Raw genomic sequence first — 24,924 nt, 5'->3', positions numbered from 1 at the left:
CATGACATGAACTTGCAGCCCTCTACACATTCTGGTTGTACTTTAATACAGCAGGGGTTATACTGTGTTCATGCTGAGAGGAATGGAAGTCAAGAGTTTTAAAGTTTTCTGTGTCTTTTCAGACACTGTAGTGTGTGAGAGCTTACACTTGACTCCTACTTCATGAAGCTTTCTTACTGGAATTGTGTCTACTGATGGCAAAGGACCATAAAACTTAGCAGACAGAAGTACAAACTTAGCACTGGTAGTTTTCATCAGATGAGGATTGGAACTTGTTGGATGTCTTTAGGAAGGGTCTGGATCTTGGCGTAGGGAGGGCTGAGCATTCCGATGTCTGTGCATGGTTCCTCACATTCTTCCCCTGGCTGTGGCGGTCAGGCTGGTGTGCAGCGTCCTGGAGATGACCCGCACTGGGTGTTTGGTGGCATTTCTTACTGCAGAATAATGGAGCCCGTTCTGATGGATGCAGTGAGGACTGTGTCTGTGTCTTGGAGACAGTTATGAATCTGGCAAAAGTGTGGGCTTTGAAGTGTGTTGATTTGACCTTGAATACCCACCTACGACTTGCGTGCTGTGCCCTTGGGCTGGTTACTTAACCTCTCAATGTGTTTTCGCATCTACAAGGAATCTGTTCTACCTTCGGTTTGCTGGGAGGAGTAAGTGAGATAATGTATGTAAAGCACCTGGCGCCGCGCCAGGCATATGCAGCTAATCACTTTCGCTCCTACCAGCTAGGCCTTCCAGTGGTCCATTGGCATGAGGTCACCACGGTACAGCTGCGGAAACATTCTTTCCTGGGATGTTTGCTTGTTGACAGCAAAGGAAATAGATGATCGCGTGGCTGTTTCATCTGTCTCATGACAGGGAGTCGAAACAGGGCATGGAGAACGTGTGCCAGAGGCGTGCTACGAAGTGCTGGTTGTGTTTCCCCGAGGATAGCTGCCGCTGAGCTCCGAGGCCGTCTCCCCCATGGGAAGATGTGTGCCCGGGGAGCGGGCCCCCCACCCTCCTGACGGCCTGTGCAATGGCAGTCCTCTCTGTCACCTGTCATTAACTCACCGAGAAACCAGTGTGGGCGCTCAGCGTCTCCCTTCATCCTCGTCTTCAAAATCAAGTTACGTCCTTTTTTTTTTTAAGCAATAAACTTCGGAAGGAAGTGAGGACTCGCAAAGAGATGCTGTGCCTGGGTAACCTGCTGACCGAGGGCGGCACCATTACCCACGCAGGCCTGCTGGAGACGGCCGGTTTAAAAGCAGCTGTACCCAGACACAACATAAAAATGTATGTGGGCTAGAAATGCACTTTTTCTGTTTATGACTCTGCTCCATATTTCATTTATATTTAAAACTGGCTTGACGAATATGAATACAGATATTTAGAGTTATTGTAACGTCGTATTGGTTTGTGTGCACGGACCATATCTTACAGTTTAAAGGGAGAGCAGTTAATGGTTTTGCCCGCACTGCTTGGGATTTCTCCTTCTTCTTTTTTTTTTTTTTTTTTTTTTGGTTTATTATCCTCTAGCTTCTATTCTTCAGGTGTGTAGCTATTTTAGTGTTATGAAGGATGATGGATGATGCTGGAAAGTTTCTTTGGAAGCACTTCTGATATTGTGCAATGCACTTGGGGGTCAGCTACACTTGACTGATGCGTGATTTATCCCATGTCCCTGCCACTTCCTGAGATAAAGCTGCTGTTTTATCAAAAATGCCAGCAACTGTGATTTAGAATTTATAAACCTCCGTTTCCGAATAATTGTTCTGATTACTTTCTGCCTTGGCAATAAAATGATAAAGGTAATTGCACACAAATGTGAGATAGCACCAAAATACAATAAAATTAACGTGAATTAGCTTGACATGTCGATGAGAAGTATTTATGAAATGTAGTGTTGCAATAAGGGAGGGCGATATTATAGCTGGAAGGTGAGTTATTGCCTTAATGTAATACTCCTTGAAATTTAAAAAAGAGACTCTTTCTGTTGAGGATGATTGTGCTTTTGAAATTAAGTTGAAGTGATTCTTATAATTGGCAACAGTAATGCATTTTGAAGGTAATATCTTTTATTGTGTTACGCCCAGTTGCAATACCGCGCATTACCTGCTACATCATAGCGGTTTCTGACACCAGCTTTTCCAAAAGTCAGGTCGAGGCGGTCTTGAATTGTTTTGGGTCCAGGGGATCGAATGTTTTACTCTCTTTTTGGTATTTCCTCTGGAGTGAATGTTAACAGATTTTTTTTTTATAATTTATTTTTATTTATTTTCAGCATAACAGTATCCATTATTTTTGCACCACACCCAGTGCTCCATGCAATCCGTGCCCTCTGTAATACCCACCACCTGGCACCCCGACCTCCTACCCCCCACCCCTTCAAAACCCTCAGATTGTTTTTCAGAGTCCATAGTCTCTCATGGTTCACCTCCCCTTCCAATTTCCCTCAACTCCCTTCTCCTCTCCATCTCCCTTTGTCCTCCATGCTATTTGTTATGCTCCACAAATAAGTGAAACCATATGATAACTGACTCTCTCTGCTTGACTTATTTCACTCAGCACCATCTCTTCCAGTCCCGTCCATGTTGCTAAAAAGTTGGGTATTCGTCCTTTCTGATGGAGGCATCATACTCCATAGTGTATATGGACCACATCTTCCTTATCCATTTGTCTGTTGAAGGGCATCTTGGTTCTTTCTGCAGTTTGGTGACTGTGGCCATGGGCTATAAACATTGGGGTACAGATGCCCCTTCTTCTCACTACATCTGTATCTTTGGGGTAAATACCCAGTAGTGCAATTGCAGGATCATAGGGAAGCTCTATTTTTAATTTCTTGAGGAATCTCCACACTGTTCTCCAAAGTGGCTGCACCAACTTGCATTCCCACCAACAGTGGAAGAGGGTTCCCCTTTCTCCACATCCTCTCCAACACACGTTGTTTCCTGTCTTGCTAATTTTGGCCATTCTAACTGGTGTAAGGTGATATCTCACTGTGGTTTTAATTTGAATCTCCCTGAGGGCTAGTGATGATGAACATTTTTTCATGTGTCTGATAGCCATTTGTATGTCTTCATTGGAGAAGTGTCTGTTCATATCTTCTGCCCATTTTTTGATATGATTGTCTGTTTTGTGTGTTTTGAGTTTGAGGAGTTCTTTATAGATCCTGGATATCAGCCTTTTGTCTGTACTGTCATTTGCAAATATCTTCTCCCATTCCGTGGGTTGCCTCTTTGTTTTGTAGACTGTTTCCTTTGCTGTGCAGAAGCTTTTGATTTTGATGAAGTCCCAAAAGTTTATTTTCGCTTTTGTTTCCTTTGCCTTAGGAGACATATCTTGAAAGAAGTTGCTGTGGCTGATATCGAAGAGATTACTGCCTATGTTCTCCTCTAGGATTCTGATGGATTCCTGTCTCACGTTGAGGTCTTTTATCCATTTTGAGTTTATCTTTGTGTACGGTGTAAGAGAATGGTCGAGTTTCATTCTTCTACATATAGCGGTCCAGTTTTCCTAGCACCATTTATTGAAGAGACTGTCTTTTTTCCACTGTATATTTTTTCCTGTTTTGTCAAAGATTATTTTCCCATAGAGTTGAGAGTCCATATCTGGGCTCTCTACTCTGTTCCACTGGTCTATGTGTCTGTTTTTATGCCAGTACCATGCCATCTTGGTGATCACAGCTTTGTAGTAAAGCTTGAAATCAGGTAACGTGATGCCCCCCATTTTATTTTTGTTTTTCAACATTTCCTTAGCAATTCGGGGTCTCCTCTGATTCCATACAAATTTTTGGATTATTTGCTCCAGCTCTCTGAAGAATACCAGTGGAATTTTGATCGGGATGGCATTAAAAGTATAGATTGCTCTGGGCAGTATAGACATGTTAACAATGTTTATTCTTCTGATCCAAGAGTGTGGAATGGTCTTCCGTCTTTTTGTGTCTTCTTCAATTTCTTCCATGAGTGTTCTGTAGTTCCTCAAATACAGATCCTTTACCTCTTTGGTTAGGTTTATTCCCAGGTATCTTATGGCTCTTGGTGCTATAGTAAATGGAATCGATTCTCTAATTTCCCTTTCTGTATTTTCATTGTTAGTGTATAAGAAAGCCACTGATTTCTGTACATTGACTTTGTATCCTGCCACGTTGCTGAATTGCTGTATGAGTTCTAGTAGTTTGGGGGTGGGGTATTAACAGATTTTTAAAGACTATTTTATTAAATCACTTAGATATCAAAGGTTAAGTATCACAGCTATGGTTTTGAAGTGTAGGGAATGTTCTTATAAATGGGCTTTGTCTTCCTGTCTGCGTGCATCCTGGGGATTTCCCATCACGGTGTGACGGTTTCCATCAGGGGCAGACCCAGGGTCCCCTCTTTAGGTCCCTGTGGCTTGTAACCTGCCCTTCACAACCCTGAAATGAAACTCTTAGATGATATCCACCTACGTGTACTAGTGTTAAATAGTAAAAGTAAGATGCAAGTAAAGGGCAGTAATTTATAAGGTGATTCTGTGTATACAGAACAGTAGTAGCGGGGCGGGACTCGGCTGGAACTCGGGTAAGTGAATGTGTGTGTGCACCCTGAGCCCAGCAGCTAGGAGGGGGCCCAGCCCAGTTTGCTTCGTGGCCACTCCTGATTTGATCAGCATTGACATCAGCCGCATAGCTTTTCTGAAACAGTAGATGACTTTAGTTCCAAAGAAGACAGAGCCCGCCTTCCCACTGAGTTGTAGATGGCTTGCATTGCTGCGAAGCCCTGTGTGTGCGGGAAACTCCAGCTGGTCCACGTGTACATAGGGTAAGTGTGCTTGTGCTTCGTTTGGGGGTGCTGCAGAACTTTGGAAAGTGTCACAGGATGCAGGATGACTCTGATCCCGTATCTTCCAGAACATGCTGCATTTCTGACTCCTACCTTCTGCATGTTCCTAGCTCAGGCAGTTACTGTGACCAGTGAAACTGCCTTCAGGTTCCCAGCACCCCCCATTGAGAAAGCCAGGCGAGGACCCCCAGTTCTGGAGCATCACACCCCAGCCAGGTTGCAGTTAGGTGGAGGCCTCCCAGGAGCCCTCTTAATGAGGGGCCTGGGCCATTGCATGCCACAGGGGCAGCTGGAGGTGAGGTTTCCGGCCAGGTTAGCCTCCCCACGGGCGTGCACTTCCACCAGCTGCCCATCTGTGCCCAGGTCTGGGTGCCTGGGTGTGGTCTTTGTTTTTTTTCCCACTTGCTGATAAAATTTCTAATGCAGGTGATGTGTGTGACATCTAATGAAGACCACAGAAGATCTGGACAGTGCAGCCGACTTTGGGATGTGTCATAGATGACAATGAGCAGTGTGTGCCTCCTACTGTTGCTTTTGGGAAGAAGACACTGGTCTGATGTTTTCCTTGTGAGCACATACACCTAGGGAACATAGAGTAGAATATCCCAGGAAGCTAAACCACTGGGATTTCCCCAGGAACAGTAAGGGGAAGTGTAAGCTCAAGTAAGTGAAATAAGGGGATTGAGGGTAGATGGCGTCTCCTGTGGGCCTCTTCTGTTCTCTAGTCTGATGCGAGCTGCGCACTGCTGTAGTAGCCTCCTGGCTCCCTCCGTTTAGACAAAGATGAAAACGACAGACAAGAAAGGGCTTTGTGATTAGCCCTGCGTGCATTTATATGTTACAGTGTAGACCAACTAAAATATTACATATCAATGTCACATGTAAATATCATATACAATAATAATTTACTCCGATATTTTTTTAGCATTTTGACTTAAAAGCTGAAGTTGGGGACTGTAAAGTTATCACCGAGCTCAGTCACGTGGTGGCTCTTGGTCCTAGTGTGGACGCATCCCAGCTGGCCTTTGCTTTAGAACTGGTCACATTGCTCTCGGGTAAGCTCCGCATCTCAGGTCCTTGAAGGCTGCTGTGTGCTGTTGTCTGGCCATGCACACAGTGTGTGACTTCCCTGTGCTCCCAGTGCGCTGTACCAGAAGTTGCATTGGATCGCATTGGAAAATTCTTCATTATTTGCTCACAATAATCACAGGGCTCCTGAGATGATTGCCCTGACGCTTCTGGGTTTGTGTTTTCTTGGGGCTGTGCTGAGTATGCCACACACCCTGGAGTCCTCTGGGCCTGGGCAGCTTGGAATTTCTAGTTGTTCTCATATCCCTTTGTGAGCCTATTGGTTATAAGTGGGGATGATTCGCTGCCCAGGTTGTGTTTGTCCCTGAGACATTTCTGGGTGCCCCTGCTGATGAGGTGCTGCTGGCATCTGGGGAGTGAAGGCCAGGGACATGGGTAGATACCCCACAGCACATAGGTCCCACCCCTGCTGCGGGGGTCCGGCCCCAACTGTCAGTGGTGCCACGGGGGATCCCAGCTGTGATCCACAGCCAAGCGTTTCCTCTACCGCCGTGGCGTTCTGGCTCCTCTCTTATCCGCGGCACAACGCTCTCAGGCAGGAGTCTGCTGCTGCCAACTTTGTCTCCTCCCTGGCTTTCCTCGGCCTCCTCCAGCCCCTGCACATGCACAGCAGAGAGTGTCCCAGTGCTGTGGGGGTCCTGAGAGTCCTGTGCCCCTCCACTCACTCCTCAGCCCTCCTGGGGCAGGGACTCCTCCCCGGCCGGGGTCGGTGAGACGACCGCCAGCCTGCAGGTGAATGTCGGAGCTCCCATGTGTGTGTCCTGTCCCCTCACGGCTGCCAGACACACCCACGTCCCCAGGCCTCACGCTGCTCTGAGGCCTCAGTCAGTCCTGGTGCTCACCCGTCCATCAGCTTGCAGTCTGTCCGTCTAGCAGCCGTCTGCTTACTCTGTGGAAGTCGTGCCCCGTCGTTTTCTTCCTGTGTCTCCGCACACTTCCATTCTACTTACAAATACCTTCTCCCTCAACCCCTTTGAACTCCTATGCATCCTTCAAAACTCCTCCTTCCATAAAGATTTTCTTGGTCTTTGAATTTGGATCTTATTTTTCAAGGAATCTTCTTTGAGCATTTTTCTCTGGGTCCTTTTTAGGGTGACATACAGATCTGGGAGCCGATCCCGAGAACAGACTGAGTCAGGATTCCGGGCCAGGCTCTGCCTCGCGGCCACTCTTTGTGCTTGAACAGCTTATGTCAGATCACCATAAGCCTGTTTTCCTCTCTCTAAAGTGAGGTTTTAATAGTGGAGAATCGGGCAAGAGGGGCCATGAGGACGCGGAGTGGGTGTCGGCACGGACACCCTTGCTGCCGGCACTGCCCCCCGCCCGCTCCTGCCCCGGGTTGGCTTTGCTGGGCTCCGGTCTGCGCTGACTCCAGACTCCCTGGACGGGGAGCCCCGAGCCTGTTCTGTCCACTCGCCCTTGGGCGTTGGTGTAAGATCGCCCTGACGGCGCGTCCGTGTCCGGTAACAAGGGGAGGAAGGGGCGGGGTGGAGATGCGCCCGGTCCTTCTTGAAGGAAGCCCGGGAACACGGTTCGCACATGGACGAAGGCTGCCCGGCCAGAGTGCCCAGTCCGCGTGGAGCCCACGCCACGGAAGGCCTGGCTCGAACACGGCTCCCCGGAGGGGATGGGGTTCTCGGTCAGGATCTGAAGAGGATACGTCTGTGCTGGGGACGTGGGAGCCCCGGATGAGCCTTTCCAGTCAACGCCAGTGTCCTGCCTCCGGGCACAGGAGGGAGGAGAGCCGATGGGTGTCTGCGGCCGAGCTGCCGGGAGCTGGCTGGCAGGGGCCCCGGTGAGCGGCCGGAACGACGGGCCCCGCGGGTGGCCCCCGCTGTCAGCCTCACACTCGATTCCTTTCAGCTGCGCTGTGCTTGCTGGTGGTTTGATGGTATTAGTTACGTGTGAGACGCAGAGACCGTTCAGTCGCACAAAGCAAATATGGATCTGCTTTCAGTACGTTTTGGCTGTTAAGTTTCAGCGGCCAGGAAGCAGCCTGGAGCTTTCCCTTCTGTTCTGCAGCACGTTTGAGGGTTTGGATGAGAGAGACAACATTTGCTAAACCACTAGGTTCCAGGTAGTGTAAGTCCTTTGCAGGGCAGTGATACCTTCTCTTCTCCGAATTATGGGTTTGGGGGGTCCCCTGCTTCCGTCTGTCCTGGGAGAGGCCCCCGGTTTTCAGAGGCCCGTGAGAGGGCCCTGCAGGACGTCTCAGCCCATGTCCATCTCCAGCCCCTTGGTCGCACAGGTTTTTTCACAACTGATGGCCAGCAAGGGGGGGTTAGATTGTAGTGTGAAAACCCTCCTTTAGGACATTCTAAGGGCCATACCCTCTTGAGCTCACCCTCCCCTTACCAGCCCCTACTTCAGGAGGACCTGCGTGGAGACAGGTGCCCTCCTACGTGACGGGGTGTGGGAAGCGTCGGGGTCTGGTGCTCCCGAGGGCCCGAAGGGGACGGGTGTGCCAGAGGAAGGGGGTGGCACCGTGGGGTCTGGAGAGCTCGGGGAAAGTTGTCTGCAGTTGAACGTGGTGTAGACCAGGAGGCTGGAAGGAGGTTCAGCGTGTCTCAGTGAGAGGCTGCTGACCTCTCCCATATAAGACAGATTTAGTTTATTTGGAAAACCAAGCTTAGGCCCGATTGTTTACCTGCTTGAAAACAAAGGCAATATTTTCTGTCATGAAGAGGCTTCTGGATATAGCTAATCACTTATTTCAAAGAGCCAATCAATAAAATGGAATTTAATGAAATCAGATCGTTCGGCCACTTGTTTCAAGAAAGTAGCCCTGGCAGGCTTGATGTGAGGAAGCCGTTGGTGTAATTTCTGCGTGAAGCCGCGTCCTTGTCCGTTGTTGGGATTTGCAAGGGTTCTGTTTGCTTTTTCCTTTTGGGTTGAAATTTTTGCCTTTCCTATATGAGATGTTTATTATTGCTATCCAAAAGTGTCTGGAATATATATTGCTTTAAGCTGCGGGATAAAGTTTACTCTCATGATGGTTTAATTTTTATTGCGTTCCCATCGTGTGTGAGCTGTCGTTCAGACGACACACATGGCGCGTCCTGCCCCGCGAGACCACATTCAAAATTGCATCTCCCGTCCGCACCGCATGCTGGAGAACTGTACAAACCTGCGGCTCCCGTACTCATTTCTGTGGCTCTTCCTCTTGGTGTTTGCCTGCCACGTTCGCATTTCTTTGAGCTCTCATGTTATTCCTGTAGAAAAAGTTGTGCTTTCCCAAGTAGAAAATATTTAACTATAATAGTGGTTAATTATTTTAGTTCCAAGTTGTTGAAAATTGATAGAATGACTAAATCTTCAGTGAAAATTCTACGGTAGAATGATTTAGAGATGCTATAATTGCTATGTTATGTTTTCCTGTTTATCCAGAGGTGACTTTAGACAAGTAATTCTACTCTGCCAGATAATTTATTTCTCTGTTATCTATTTAGCTTTCCCCTGGTTATATATGATACTAGAATATAAAGTCTGCTTATTTCTCTGAAATCTGTGTATATAATATTTACATTTTTTAAAATTAACTTAAATATTAAAGAGCTTCTCCTGTCTACTAGCTTTGGATGAAAGAGTGACATGAAATTGTTCCAGAGCCAGCATTTAAGAGGAAGAAGAGCCTAAGGTCTGAGTGCAGGCCCAGACTGGTCCCTACACAAGCAATGGGCATAATCATCAGGCTTCGTGCTGGAAGGGAAGTCAGAGGTGCTCGGCCCTGCTCCGTGCACATCCGGGAAGTAGCAGAGCAGACGTCTCTGCTCTGCCCTCCTGCACGTCTCTGACCCAGGCAGCCCCCATTAGCAGGCTGCACTTCTGCCCAAGGAACCCCCTTCTCTTTCTCCTTGGAAGACCACAGGGCCCAGAAGGATACCCACCGTTATTAGGGGGTAGCCCGCTAAGAAAAGGAGATATTGTGATGCCCCGGAGAATATTTATCGGACATTTCATAGAGGCTAACGTATAATACAGTTGTCAAAAATATGTGGTTTTGGGGGAAATACTGGAACGGCAGGTAAGACTGGGCGAAGTGCTGGCGTGAGGTTCTGCGTTGTGCTCCTTGGGGCCCCTCGCAGCAGTGTCGGGGGCACGTGCTGGCTGGAGAGCTGGGGAGCACCTCCCTAAGGCCTCATGTATCAGCTTATGCTTATCCCCCATCCCTCAGGGCCTGAACTCATGGTCAGCTCGTGGTCAGCTCACGGCGGCTCGGAATGGGGTTCGGTTTATCGCACTGCACCTTCTGTGTGGCCGTGAGCCCTGGTGGGGCCGGTGGCTGTGGCCCTTAGAGACTCAGCTCGGCAGATGAGTAGTATGGTGGGAGCCACAGATCTTGGGGAAGACTCTTGGAACAGAGGTAGGAGAATGGGTGAGATGCAGGTCATATGGGAACCACGTCTGACAGGTCTAAAGCTGTCGTAAATCACAGGCTTGCTGGTCATTTCAGGTATTTTTGTAATTTTTATAGATCTGTATCAGTTGTGTGCCAAGGAAGAATTTTAGGATGCTTAGAGAAGCGTATATACTTACAAAAATGAAAAATACTTATGACATAGAGGAGGGAATCAGGCACAGGGAAACAGTGCAGGGGATTAAAAAAAGGCTGGAAGTGGAGGTGAACCATGAGAGACTATGGACTCTGAACAACAATCAGAGGGTTTTGAAGGGGCGGGGGGTGGGAGGTTGGGGGAACCAGGTGGTGGGTATTGGAGAGGGCACGGATTACATGGAGCCCTGGGTGTGGTGCAAAAATAATGAATACTATTACGCTGAAAATTTTTTAAAAAATGAGGCTGGTATTCTAAATATGGGGCACACTTTTTTTTTGTAAAATGGCTCAGAATAGGATGAGAATTAAGCAGGGAGTTTCTTAGTGTCCAAAGCAATGATGGGTCCAAATGAATTGTTGTAAGCATTATAAGCGTATTTTATGTCACAAAAGCCATGTACACCTGGCTCTCAGTTTTTTAGAGTGAGATGGAGACCTTCTTAGGGATATTTGGGGACATTAGTATATACAAAGGGCCACAGACGTCTAGATGGCCATGGGGGCCTCAGCACCCCGACTCGGCTATATCTGACTGGTTCTGGAGCTGCAGGCACCCCTGCACCACCTGGGGGCCGGTAGGGCTGCAGAACCTGAACCCCCCAACTCCTGCCAATTCTGCATTCCCCGAGACGCATGATGGCCTGCCCCAGAGTGGACCAGCTCTCGGGCTTCTTTCCTTCCGAGGCCGTCTCTTCTGTGTTGCTGGGTGTGGGTAGGCTGTTATCTTCGCAGGTCAAGGGTTTAGAGCGGGGCTGGGCCCTGGGCATGTGGCTGGTGAGAAAGGGCCGCAAATTCAATTTACCGAGTATCTGGATACGGTAACCAGGGCCTCGGGGGAGGCAGAACGAAATAAGCGTCGGTTTGGCGCTCCCAGTCCTACACAAGAGGGACAGCCAGGTGCCAGCAGGTCCCCAGAGTTCAGTCCGTGGAGCTGTCGTTTGCGCTGGCTCACAATTGCGCTTTCTTGCGGGCTGCGCAGAGGGTCGCTCCCATCATACTTCTCCATATTAACCCCGTTCTGATTTCAACACCTGCTTCAGCCTTTCCTTAGGAATCCCAGCGAAGACGAGTGTTGATATATTCATTTTGTTGTTTTTTTCCTGTTGCATGGTAATTTAATCCACAATTAATAGAGTGCCTATACTAGCCTCCCCCAGTGCATATTCCGCATCCCGGAGTCAGACGTCCTCGCCCCTGTGACCCACCCCGGGGCTCCGGAAAAGTCGCTTTCTTGTTTGAGCTTTGGGTTTTTTGTCATCAGAGAAATGGATGCGCCTAATTCGCAGACTCTTGTAAGAATTAGAGAGCTATACAGATGCCCGGCACACAGGAAATGCAGGCGAGGTCAGGAAACAGCGAGTCCTGTTATTAGATTGAGTTGTGGGCTAGTGATGCAAAAAACAATTATTGAATTAGAGTCTGCAGTGTGCGGTGTCCTGAATGCAAGAAGTGTATTTGACAGCATTTCTAGCAAGTGTTAGTGAGCATATGGAGAAATTGGAACCCTCGTATGCTGTGGGTGGGGGTGTGAGGGGGGCGGTTGCTGTGGAAAGTCGTGAGCCGGTCCTCGGAATGCTAGGCACAGGCTAGCTGTAGGATCCAGCAGTTCTGCTTCTGAGTATACACCCAAAAGAATGGAAAGCAGAGTTGTACATGGGTGTTTGTAAAGCCAAGTTCACCGCACTATTCCCAAGTATCAAATGTCGGAAACAACCCGGATGTCCATTGAGGATCAAATGGGTAAGCCACAAAGATGGTCCGTCCACACGGTGGGATGTTAGTCATCCTTCAAAAGGAAAGAAACTAACGCCTGCTACCACACGCAGGACCCTTGAGGACACTGTGCTCAGTGACGTGAGTCAGCCGCAGAAGAACGCTGTCTGATCCCAGCTCCGTGAGGCTCCACATGGAGACAGAGTGGGAGGGTGGGTGGCAGGGTTTGGCAGGGAGTGAGGAGCTGGTGTGCGGTGGGGTACCGTGTCCGTCGGGGGAGCCGGTGTGCGGTGGGGTACCGTGTCCGTCGGGGGAGCCGGTGTGCGGTGGGGTACCGTGTCCGTCGGGGGAGCCGGTGTGCGGTGGGGTACCGTGTCCGTCGGGGGAGCCGGTGTGCGGTGGGGTACCGTGTCCGTCGGGGGAGCCGGTGTGCGGTGGGGTACCGTTTCCCTTGGGGGAGCTGGTGTGCGGTGGGGTACCGTTTCCCTTGGGGGAGCTGGTGTGCGGTGGGGTACCGTTTCTGCTGGGCATGATAAGAATGTTTTGGGCAGAGGTGCATTTTGAATGTATGTGGTGACGCGGAATAGTACATTGACAAATGCTTAACGCGAACAACACTATCTTAATTTTAGCACAATAAAAAGAGGTGTATTTGATCATTTTTAAACAGAAGGATCATCTGGGATGTTGTATCTAAGGCACCTGGTCATCAGTTCAGCTTGGCTCCTGCTGAGTCTCCAGACCGGCACCTGAGGGACTATCCCTGGGCAGGATGGTGAGACCAGGGCAGGGACCATCTAGGGTTTCATCAGGACACGTGTTGTGACTTCCCCAAGTTTGCGTGTTCGCTGCCCTCTGGACAGGTGCTGCTCGACCCCCCCTACCCCCAGTGACTCGTGTCCAGCGGTACGTTTCAAACCCCACGGAGAATCTTGTAGAAATGGAGAAAATGGCAGTATCCTTTTGTTGAAAAAAACATGAAAGAAAAGATATTTAATGTTAGTTTGCTTGCTAATAGGCTAGGTCTTAGAGTTTAAAGAAGTAGTTAATTATCAAAGCTTTTCATTCTGTGACAGTCTGAATTTTCCTTCTAATTCAAGGTACCTTTGAAATTGACATTGCAGATCCATAAGATTTTCATCTGTGAATATTGTTTGAAGAACTCGCTCTGTTGTAATTGAGATAAAATGTACCGGTTAAATTTTATAATTTTACATTTTTGCTAGTTTTTGAAATACACCGTAGAAGTGTTCCTCATGGTAATGGGAACATATGAGGGAGATATGATTACATCAATCAATTATTTGAACAAAGATTGGGACTGGCTTACATATGACTTTGTAATAATGCCTATTTCCAAGGAAAAGTCTGTGCATGATGCTTAGGCTCTGTGTCATTTGTAGATAAATTGGTTACCAGTTAGTCTCTGTTTTTATTGATACAAGCTTCTGTGTGTAAGTGTGAATTTTAGGTGTACCTTTTCTGCATGTGTGTCACAGATGCCTCAAACCAAATAACTTAGCAAAAATAACTTTTCTGTATTATACATTCAATTTTCATTTAAACTGTTCCAGTTCCTCCTGGCTTGATGTGATGGCTTTCCCCCCACTTTGTTAGACAGTGAGCCCGCCCGGGACCCAGGGCCACCCTGACCCTTGGCCAGCAGCTGGGGATGGGTCTGGCACACTGGGTGGTGGCGTCTGACTCTGACCTGTCCCCTGCAGACTGGCACGGCCTGCAAGAGACAAGCTTGGATCAGCCCCTTCTCTACTGCTCCGCTCCTGCTAGCATCAGGGGATGGGGAGGGGAACAGCTTGGGCCAGAGCATTCAGGAAAGTCAGAGACATGTGCTAACTGCCTACCAGCGTGGCCACCTATGGGTGTGATGGGCCTGCCGTCTTTTCTGAGAGGACACATATGCAGGGCGACCGCATGGCGCATGTTGCTGAAGCCTGGGGCAGAGGGTTAGGCCAGTGTGGGGGGCACTCTGGAAGCTCAGTCGAGCCCAGGGACAGGGCTGCAACACAGTAGGACCCGTACTCCGCAGAGCAGACAAAATCAGGGACCTGATTCTGTGTCTGTGACATTGTTACTGGGCCCACGTCCATTCCAGGCAGGGGCTTCCCATCCAGAGCCGCTCCGAGAGACGGCGCTCCACTGGGTAAGCCCTGCAGCTTGCCTGGGCAGGGAGGGAAGCCTGTCCCAGGATGTTTTAGCGACGCGTCAGGGCAGTCCTAAGATGGCCAGTTAAAGGGACAATGGGTGCTTTCGTAGTAATGACAGCCTCCTAGATGGAATGTTCTGTATACATCCGGGGCATCTGGCTCAGTATGAGGTATCTTCAGAGACAGCCGGCGTGTGGGCCAGAGGTGGAGACCTTGACGTCCTCAACTATTTTGTAAGGGGTTTGACATCAGTGGGTACAAAATCCAACGTAAGAATGGGTCTATGGATGGTCAGAGCAGGCGTACTTACGAGACGGCGCTCTGCGAAAAGGGCTATGCCTGCATTGACCAGAACCGCTAAAAGAAGAACATTTTCTCCCCAAATATGCGGTTGAATGCCTACTGCTAAGAAACGCATCATAAGTGAAGAAAGCAGAGCAGATGTTCCTTGAAGGGCCTCTTCTTACCCCCAAGTACGAGCCGGTGAGTGGGCAGGGCGGCTGCACGTCGGGCGGGGCTGGGGCACCGTCTGCTCCCGGCCGCCCCGTCCAGTCTCGCTCTCATTTCTTCACCGGGTCACTCGCTCCTCTTTCCCAGCCCTGCTGCTTCCACCCCAGCGTGGGACGTCCTGGCCCATGGCCCAGGCTCCACTGCCCTGCAGAGGGTGAGCGTCTGTCTCATCACAACTGATGTCTGGTTTTGCTGTTGGAAACGTGGGGCCCGAGGGAGCGCGTTCTGCTGAAGTGCTGTAATGGGGAATCCCACAGGCCAAGGTCGCCGCGGCGGGATGAGGCTTGCTGAGTGGGGTTGGGAGTGAGTAGGGGCGGTGGGCGTGCTAGGGTCCTCCTGGGGTCCTTCCTGCGAGGGGGAACCTGCAAAGGGGGCAGGTGCCTCCTTCCTTGCCGGCTGCGGTGGCGCTCGGGAGCCGGATGTGGTTAGCGGTGTGATCTGTAGGTGAGCCCCAGCTGCCCCGGGCTGAGTCTCTGCGGGAGCGGCCGTGATGTCACCCGACAGACTGCGCTCTCTTTCCAGATGTGGTCAAGAATGCCTCTAAAATGGAAATCCACTACTTAAAACTTTATCGGATTAATTTTAATAAAAAGCTTTAATCGATACAAAGCAGCTTGGGAAAACAACCGCCATCCCCTTAAGTAATGTTTTATGACTTCAGGTCCCATATGTCTTGCTTGTAATGAGGTGAAGCAGTGACTTCTGTGGCACTTACTTATTTTCTGCCTTTTTGGAAACTCAGCCAGATTTTTACAATTATCTTGATGGGTCACTAACATCACATACATCCAGAGCAAAAATGATATACGCCGTCAGTGGCCGTGGAGACCTTCCGGAATTTACAGAGCATCACAATGTAAATACCAACGTGGTAGAACATCGGGTCTAGAAAGTGACACAGTTGTGCCCCATGTGGGGTGGCAGCAGAACTTCGGGGAAGGCAGACTTGTGTCTGGTCACCAGTCATGTGACCAGTCACAAGGCCGGAGGCTTGCTTGTGCTCTGTGCTGGGGGAGTGTGGCTGTGCTCGGAGCTCATGGGTCTCATGGGAGCTCATGGTGGCTCGGAGCCACCAGTGTGTCTCAATGGCTTCTTACCTGGGTCCAAACCGGGGCTGTTTCCCAGCGTCCCTTATCCCTGGGCTCCCAGACAGCAAGAGGCTGTTTCTGAGTGGACTCTTGAGCATCTCCTTCTGATGTCCCTGGTGCCACTTTGCTCCAGTAATGGGGGAAAGGGCATCGTTTTAAGGAAATGCCTATCTGGGACCCTGGAAAGCCAGACACCCAGTCTCCGAAAGGGCTCTCGGGGTGTCATAAATTTGCTCACTTGCCTGCTCAGTGTCCACCTCCCATGGGCCTTCCTGCGGCCCTGTGGCCCCTCTGCCCTGCCGCAGTGCTGACACCTGGCCTGCTTCCACAACTTTCTCCACCTCCTTTTACCTTTTGGCTGCTGAGTGCCCGATCACCATGTGGACTGGAAATTCATGCGAGAGGCCGGAGCGGCAGGTGTGGGCACGCACATGAGTGTGTCTGCCTCCCAGGCCAGCCGACGGGATTGATTTTCTCAAAGTACCACGGATAATGTTCCCTGATGTTTGGACAGCCTGGGACAGGCAGTTCTGCCGTCTCAGCCATGCGGGGCCCCGGTTACAGAGGAGGACGTGGGCCCACAGAGGTCCCCATCTGCTCAAGGTCGCTCGAACACCAACTTGGCTTTCCTCTGCAGTTCCAGACTCTGTCCCACCATTGCCCCTCTCCCCATGGGCTTCCCGCAGAACGTCCCTCCGGCCTTCTACTAGCACGGCCAGCTTCTTCATCGCCTACAGGGAGGCTGGGCCCGCATCCAGGGGAGGCCGAAGCAGATAGCCCCTGATTCCAGCACGCACAGCCCCCTTTGTGTGGAGGTGGCTGGCCTCTCTGGGGCTCACCGTCTCGAGTCTCCCGTTGGAGGGGGCGCCGCCTCCGTTCTCCTGGCCAAGGCCAGGGCAATTATCAGACTCTTCACCAGAGTCCCAGGACTTGTGGTCACTCACGTGGCCCTTGGTGCAGGAGTCACATCTCAGAGGCTTGAACATGCCTTGGCTCGAGACTAACAGAGAACAAATCACAGCTCCTACTCGGGGAGTTTTACCATGTTCTTGGGGTGGCATTTTACTTCGTTTCCTTGTTAGTGGATGAAATATGTGAAAATACCATATGCGATGAAGGCAAAAGGTGGTATTTTCCAGTTTATATTCTGTTTGCTTGGTGCTTTGGGGAGGGTCATAGCTCCGTGTGAGGTCTCTTCTGTGGCCAGACCCGGCCCGCCTCTCCTCAGCCTCACTGCCTGCCCACGCACTCCACCACGGCCGTGCCGACAGTCACTCAGAGAGTCCTCGAACCTGGACTGTGATGTCATTTCTGTTAAGCCCCGGACTGTAAGAAATTATGCGTGAGCTGTTGTCATTAAGACTTTGAGACTACTAAGCTGTCTTTGAGGGGGAGAACCTGTCTCCTTCTCTAGAGTCATGATTAATTCTTAGAGTATATGGTTTTTGAAGAATTTACTGTAAGATAAAAGACTGGTATTTTATTCCTGCATTTATTAGTATTTAATCAAATGGAAAGTGCACTTTTGGTCTGGAAATCTTGGCTTCAGCTGCAGGATTAGACTGAATTATTGTTTAAAGAGTAAAAGGTATAAAATTATATGTTCAAGCTCTCAGGCCACTGATAGGTTTCGGGCATAATGTAACTAATTTAGGACATAAAACTTCCTGCCTTGGGTTAATCGCTCAGAGGCAGCTCGCATCCCGGCTGCAGCGTGGCCTTGCTGTGGGGATGGCGTCCGTCCCGCTCCGAGCCGCGTGCCTCGCCGCCAGAGCGTGTCTGGAACAGAAGCTCTTCCGTCAGGGACACTGAGTCATAAATCATCCTTCGCCACAGAAACATTGCGAAACCGCTTCTTTATTGGGGATAAAGAGGACTTAATTCTGTGGTCCTCCGTGGGGCCCAGGTTTAGCACTTGGGCGTGGACTGTTGACAGGCCTTTCTAAGTAAGTAAGAAAATTCCAGAAAACGTTGTGGTGGCACTGACCAGGGGTAAGTGTGTGGGGGTCAGAGTGGGATGTGTTCCCCGGTGGGTGGGGGAAGGACTGGATCGAGGGAGACGGAGAAGCCTCAGGTGAGCACGGACACGCGCCTTCCCCTCGGAGCGCCACAGACCCCTGAAACGGGCCGCTGGGAAGTCCCCCCGGCCTTGGGGGCTGCACAGTCTCCTCACCGCTCCTCATAGAAGTTGCCAGACTCAGTCCAGAACGAGGCTGGTCGCCTTCCAGTGAAAACGTACTCACGGGCTCTGCAGTTTGAATTTTGTATCTTTACGTGTCATGAAATCTTTTTCTTTGGACTTTTTTCAATCACGTAAAAATGTAGAAACCCTTCTGGGACCATTGGCTCCACAGAGGCCTCCGTGGCGAGTCCGGCTTGCCCTCTACCCCGCCAGCTGCGGGTGGGCCTCAGGTGCTCAGGTGCCCCTGCTCACCCCCGGGTGTCCCGTGCGCCCCCCCGGGTGCCCCGCTCACCCCCGGGTCTCCCTGCTGTTCCCCCTCAGATCTCAGCACAGCATACTTGCTGATTTTGCAGAACGCATCCAGGGAAATGCCACTGAGAGGTGTTAGGGCCCCACCGAGATTGGGAGGGCGGTGGGCAGAGGGAGAAGCAGTGGGCACTGGCAGCCTCTCCGCTTCAGGCGGCAGGACACTGCTGTGGGCTTCCACAAAAATGACACTGGATTCGCATCCCAGATGTCGGCATGACCCCGCTGGCTGTTTGCCGGAGCTGGGTTTGAGGATCTCCGTGCATCCCGTGTTGGGGTCTCCATCTAGCGGTACTCACGGTACAGTAGGAATCAGTGCAGATAAGGAATTGGGTCCTGAACCCGGAGACAGCACGACAGTGAATCGCGGTGTGAGCTAATTGTTAGCGCTGACACAAAAAGCACATGTTTTTAACACGCAAGTTCTCTCTGTGCACAGGTGGGAAACGTTACTAACTGTTCATGACTTTTTGTGTCTTATTCAATTTCTTTCATGAGTGTTCTGTAGTTCCTCGAGTACAGATCCTTTACCTCTTTGGTTAGGTTTATTCCCAGGTATCTTATGGCTCTTGGTGCTGTAGTAAATGGAATCGATTCTCTAATTTCCCTTTCTGTATTTTCATTGTTAGTGTATAAGAAAGCCACTGATTTCTGCACATTGACTTTGTATCCTGCCACATAGCTGAATTGCTGTATGAGTTCTAGTAGTTTGGGGGTGGTGTCTTTTGGGTTTTCCATATAAAGAATCATGTCATCTGCGAAGAGAGGGAGTTGGACTTCTTCATTGCCAGTTTGGATATGTTTTGTTTCTCTTTGTTGTCTGATTGCTGCTGCTAGGACTTCTAATACTATGTTGAACAAGAGTGGTGAGAGTGGGCATCCTTGTCGTGTTCCTGATCTCAACGGGAAGGCTGTGAGCTTTTTCCCATGGAGGATGATATTTGCTGTGGGTCTTTCATAGATAGATTTGATGAGGTTCAGGAATGCTCCCTCTATCCCTATACTTTGATGCGTTTTAGTCAGGAACGGATACTATATCTTTTCAAATGCTTTTTCTGCATCAATTGAGAGGACCATGTGGTTCTTCTCTCTTCTCTTATTGATTTGTTCTATCACATTGATTGGTTTGCGAATGTTGAACCTCTTCTCATAGGTTGAGTGCAGGCATGCGCGGGGGCAGTTGCTGGGACAGGATGAGTTTGTGGTTTGTTTGTTTTCCCACATTTGGGAGAGGATGAGCTTGAGTCACCCCTCGTGTCAGGAGATCGGAGATGTTTTCCCGTCACTGTCGGGCCCGGCTAGTCCAGGACTGCTGCGTTCTCCCGAGCTCTGCCCCGACCCCGGGTAGCAGCCTGTCCTGTCCTGCGCTCGGACTTGCCTGCGTGTTCTCATGTGCTGCTCGTGCTCTCAGGAGTCAGTTAAACTTTGCCCGTCTGGAGAGGCCGATGAAGAACGGGGTTATTTTCTGCCATGACATATTTAAGCTGAAGGCTCCCAAGTCATAACGGTTTTAAGCACTGACATTTCATTGTGGGCGCCTGCCTGCCTCCGTCCTTCCTCCTTCGTGACCTTGGCACGCAGGACTGGTTGGTGCCTGAAGTGCTAGAACGTTCCCCGGTGGCGAGCACGTGCCATTAGCAGGATGAGGTGCATGAGCATGCGGGGGCCTTGCCAGACGCCCAGGAGTGGCCCTGGGGGCCAAGCAGCACCCCGTCAGACCCCGTCAGACCACACAGCCAGGGGAGCGCTCTGTCCGGCTGCGAGACGCTCACCCGCGTCACTGAGGCTAATGGGCAGTTCTGGCGGGGGGCAGGGATTGAAATGAGTGAAGCGCGGCATTTTTCATCATTTGTCTTAGTAAATAATTCTCAGTGGATTGTTGTTGGTCACGACCGAAGGGCCGTGTGTCCAGACCGATGGAAGCGGTCAGGCTCCTACGGCAGGCGCGCCCGGCTCGCCAGCCCGCGCGGACACGGGGCGCCCGTCCCCCGGCAATGTCGCAGGTTTCGGTAGCGTTCGTGTGCTCTCATCTGTTCCATATGAAGAGTCGCGGAGTGCTGCTCCATCTTCAGGGACCTGCAACTTTGAAACTCACACGAGGAGCTTCTGTGGTGTTTCCTGCTTGGCAGGACCCCAGCTGTGACTCTGGGGCCGAGTCCGTGCCCGACGTGCTGCTCAGAAGCCAGGGTTCCCGCGGCGAGGGTCCGAGTGCTATGCTGGGTCTTCTCCCCTCTGACAGACTGTCCCAGATTTCGGGCCGCTGGTGCCCTGGGAGTGGTTGACGTATGTCCTGTGGCCAGGCCTCCGTGCCAGCGTGTGGGCCGGCGAGGAAGGCACCGGTGAGGGGGACGTGCCCTGGACCCCTGAGCCTCACCACCTGCAACACGTGGGAAGGCAGAGCGGGACTGGTGCTGCCCATCGGCCCCGTGGGCTCTGGCACAGGCGTGCCCGACCTCAGGCAAGCCGCTTCCCTCCCTGACTGCCCTCTGCGGGCCTCCTGGGCCCCCAGCTCCTCCAGGCCCTGGTGCCTTCCATGGTGCAGCACTCGGACCGGCTCCTGCTCCCATGGCCTGGGGCATCGGCTCCTGGAGCCTGCTGGCAGGATGGCGGCAGGGGACGAAGTGACCCTGTGATGTGCGGGGATCCCCGGCCCAGGGCTGGCTGTGGGTCCAGCTGGCTCTGCAGGTCCCCACTGGATGCTGGCTGCCACGTGGCCTGGTCAGGCCCCCCTCTCCACTTTGACTGTTGGAGGGGGGTGTGCTGCCGAGTTCAGGATTCTTGATGCTTTTCCAAATCCTGCTCAAGAGTCTGTTAATGCAGATTTTTAAATTTGCCCTCTCAGTTGCAGGCTCCTTGTACTGGAGCTCTGGGCTTCATTCAGTTTTGTAAACCAGTTTCCTCTTACCTGTGGGTCTGGTGTTTTGGCCGGCAGAGTGACACATTTGTTGTTAAAAAGTGGTTTTTCGGGGCACCTGGGTGGCTCAGTGGGTTAAGCCGCTGCCTTCGGCTCAGGTCATGATCTCCGGGTCCTGGGATCGAGCCCCGCATCGGGCTCTCTGCTCAGCAGGGAGCCTGCTTCCCTCTCTCTTTCTGCCTGCCTCTCCATCTACTTGTGATCTCTCTCTGTCAAATAAATACATAAAAAATCTTTAAAAAAAAAAAGTGGTTTTTCAAAAAATAAAATGAAAAGTGTTTTTCCCTTCACTACCTAGTCAAACAATATTTTACTAAATTGCCGAAAAGAGAGTAAGGCACAGGGACCTGAACAGAGCCTTGGAGCCCGGCTTCTCCCAGTTTCCCCCGCAGCCCGGCTCAGGGCAGGGGCAGGGGGCACAGGCAGGGGGCATGGGCACGGAGCAGGGCAGGGGCAGGGCAGGGAGCAGGCACACAGATGGGGGCTGGGAGTACAGGCATGGGCACAGCAGGGCAGGGTAGAGGCAGGGAGGGGGCACAGTCTTGAGCAGCAAGTCTTGGCTCCTGAGGGCCTTTGAGCCCAGCAAGTAGAAACGTATTTGAAGTCTCCTCTTTACTTTAGCAAAATTGTGACTTTCCCGTTTTATCCTTGCATTGGTGTGAAACTGTTTTCCTCCACAAAACTAATTAGCTAGGACCATGTACCACGTACAGAGTCGAGGCTGTGCTTTGGTCTGTGCCGACCCAGCACCGTGTCCCCCGGGGTGCAGGCTCAGAGGCCGGACGCCCCCGTCATGGAGAGTCTGTGGACTTACGTCTCGTGTGCAGTGGCAGGCTTAGCCGGGAAGCTTTTTATGAAGCACTTTAGAGAAAGATCTGATGGTTACTAATAAGCTTCCCGAAAGACCTTCCTGGGCCTTCCTGTGGCTCTGCCTTCCCGCGTGGGTTTGGGCCCAGCCCCGGGTGGTAGTAGGGGTTGTCACTCGGAAATATCTTTCAGGAGTGCCAGAAGTTCTGGAAGGTTTCCAGAGCAGTTTGTTAAGCTGTACACAAGTAAGCTTTGTGCCCTAGTCTGTGTGTGACCTGTTTCTTACACACATACACACACACACACACAGCGGTTTGTGTTCCCTAATTCCTATTTGAATGCAGATTCAAACCCTTTTTGAGCTTCAGAGTGGAAAAGTAGTTGCCTTCCTGCATCACTGGTATTTAGTTTGATAATAGGAACAAAAATGAGGGATTTGGAAACAAAAACCAAGTTCTAAGTCTAATTTTCAACTACCGGGTGTGCCTGGGTGGCTCAGTGGGTTGAGCTCCGACTCTTGATTTTGGTTCTGGACGTGATCTCAGCATCGTGAGATGGAGCCTGCTGCGGGGTTCCACCGTGGGCGTGGCGTCTGCTTGGGATTCCTTCTCTCCCCCTTGTCTCTGGGCCCCCCCGCACTTTCTCCCTCTCTAAATAAGTAAAATGTAGACAGTGCCTGTTTTCATTTAGAAATGGTTGCTGTGAAGGCCAGTGAACGTGTTCCCGTAGAGGCCCCTCTGTGTCTCTGCTCTGGTGTGTAGGCCTCTTCCCGTGTGTTTTAGAACAGGCCGCCCCGAGTGCCTTCCTGAGCAGACTTGTGAATGCTGAGCCCCCCCAGGAAGCCACACATGTGGGTGCGGGGCTGTGGACGCCCCTTCTGCAGCCCGGCCCCCGCTCCCCAGGGCTCTGGTGCTTCCAGTCTTCTTTACGACCAGAGCAGCGTTCATCAGGAAGCCGCTCTGCCGGGCAGGGCCAGTGAGAGGAAGAAGAAAGGCCACTCCTCGGGTTCCCGCCGGGCCCCACGTCCTGGAAGTGTGTGTGTAAGCTCACAGCAGGAGCAGAACACGGGGTTGACGGGATTCCCGTACAAGCGGTCTTTTCACTGGAGAGCCTGTCTTTGTGATTGTGGTAGAGAATGTCTCCTCCGTCCCCACGTACAAGTAGCTGGGGTCGTAGAAATTTATCGATACGTAAAGAGAATCACGTCTGTGTCCGCAGCATAGCACAAGGCTTTGGGCTGAATTTTTACATCAATAAACTTTCATTTTTCGAGCAGTGTTATGCAAAACTGAGCAGAAGGTACAGTTGCCAGATACCCCTGGCCCCCAGACTACTCAGCCTGCCCCGGTCAGCTTGCCCTCCCAGAGTGGGACACGTGTCCATAGTTTATGTGAGAGCACTTTCTTGGTGGTGTACTTTGTATGGGTTTGGATAAATACAGTAGTATTCCGCAGAATGGCTTCGCTGCCCCCACAGACCCTCTATGCTCTGCCTGCTCCTCCCTCCCCCAGCCCCTGGCACCCGACCCTCTCACGGTCTCCACAGTTCTGCCTCTTCCGGAATGTCGCATAGCTGGAATCATATGGTATGCAGCCTTTTCAGAGTGTCTGGACTTTTGGTTGCTTCTGGGTTTGCACAGTTAGGACTAAAACTGCTCGAAGCATCACGTCCAGGGTATCTTTTTGCATGACCTTTGGATCCACTCTGAGCTCGACATAGCAGATGGCAGGGCCAGAATTTTCTCTGGCAAAAACATTTAACCTAATGCAGACCCCCCCCTTTTTTTTTTTAAGATTTTATTCATTTATTTGACAGAGAGAGATCACAAGTAGGCAGAGAGGCAGGCAGAGAGACAGATGGGGAAGCAGGCTCCCTGCTGAGCAGAGAGCCCGATGCGGGACTCGATCCCAGGACCCTGAGATCATGACCTGAGCCGAAGGCAGACGCTTAACCCACTGAGCCACCCAGGCGCCCCTTAACGCAGCCCTTTCTGCAAGTCCTAGAACATAATGAACGGAGCCCCAACTTGGCTGTCTTGTTGGATGCCCCCCAGCAGGATGGCACTGGAGAGGCGGGTCACAGCCGCTGACCGGGCCTCTCTCCAGCACTCTCCCCTCTGCGTCTGCACTTGGCCAGGCTCCTTTTCATCCATTCCCTCCTCCTGCCCCACACGGTCAGCTTTGTTTCTCGGGGATGGGTTTGAAGTATTTTCTCTTTTCCAGGGTTTTGACACATCTGCTTTTTCTAATTAAAATATTTCCCCATGCCGGATCATCAGGTGGGCGGATCTTGAGTTCTGAGGACAGAAGGTGCTTCCCTCCTTTTTCTTATTTTCTGTTCAGCAGGGAGATTACACAACGAGTTTCATTTCATGGTGGCTTTATTGGTGTCCCCAGGTAGCCACACATGGTCTCTCCCACACTGGTCTTCCCCAGTGCACCAGCCGGGCTCCCACTTCACACCTGCATGAAGGCCCCGGATGGGGATGCCCCGGGAAGGCCTGGGGCCCGGCCTGCAGGCCAGGTGCCCACTCACGGGCAAAATGTTTGGGCCAGTGCTTCACAAAAGCAGATGTCTCCTACTTGGTTTGCAAGCAGCGTGTGAGAAGGCAGGCGATTTTTCTCTCCTAGTGCTTTCTCTGGCATTTTCCTCGCACAGCGGGGCCATACTGGAAGGGGTTCAAAGTGGAAGGTGTGGGGCTGCAGAGATGGTTCTGGAAGTCAGCATTTAGACCCACACAGCAGGCCTGGGAAACGACAAGAAAAGGAGAAAGAAGACAGTTTCCGTCTC

General features: G+C 51.2%; 1 protein-coding gene and 1 long non-coding RNA gene across 3 annotated transcripts in view; one reads left to right on the top strand and one right to left on the bottom strand.

Moving 5' to 3' along the window:
• The window catches only part of MGMT (O-6-methylguanine-DNA methyltransferase), a 277,379-nt gene that overhangs the window by 30,307 nt on the left and 222,148 nt on the right, over window positions 1–24,924 (top strand). The window contains exon 1 of one of the 2 annotated variants that reach the window (XM_004751712.3): window positions 14,678–14,810. The exons of the other annotated variant lie outside the window; for it this stretch is intronic. The gene's annotated coding sequence lies outside the window, so the exon portion shown is untranslated. Of the gene's footprint in view, window positions 1–14,677; window positions 14,811–24,924 lie in introns of those variants that run through there. 2 annotated transcript variants of the gene reach the window in all.
• On the bottom strand, window positions 12,789–15,857 carry LOC106005696. Its single transcript, XR_001179252.2, has 3 exons — window positions 15,553–15,857; window positions 13,267–13,330; window positions 12,789–13,122 (listed from the first exon to the last, which is right to left on the bottom strand). It is a non-coding gene; the product is annotated as an uncharacterized LOC106005696 (long non-coding RNA).

This window comes from Mustela putorius, unplaced genomic scaffold (assembly GCF_011764305.1).
Source record: "Mustela putorius furo isolate JIRA1106 unplaced genomic scaffold, ASM1176430v1.1 tig00003909_pilon_pilon_pilon, whole genome shotgun sequence".
NCBI classification, from domain to species: Eukaryota; Metazoa; Chordata; class Mammalia; order Carnivora; family Mustelidae; genus Mustela; species Mustela putorius.
Note: the sequence above shows the minus strand (reverse complement) of the source record. Positions and strands in the feature narration are given on the sequence as shown.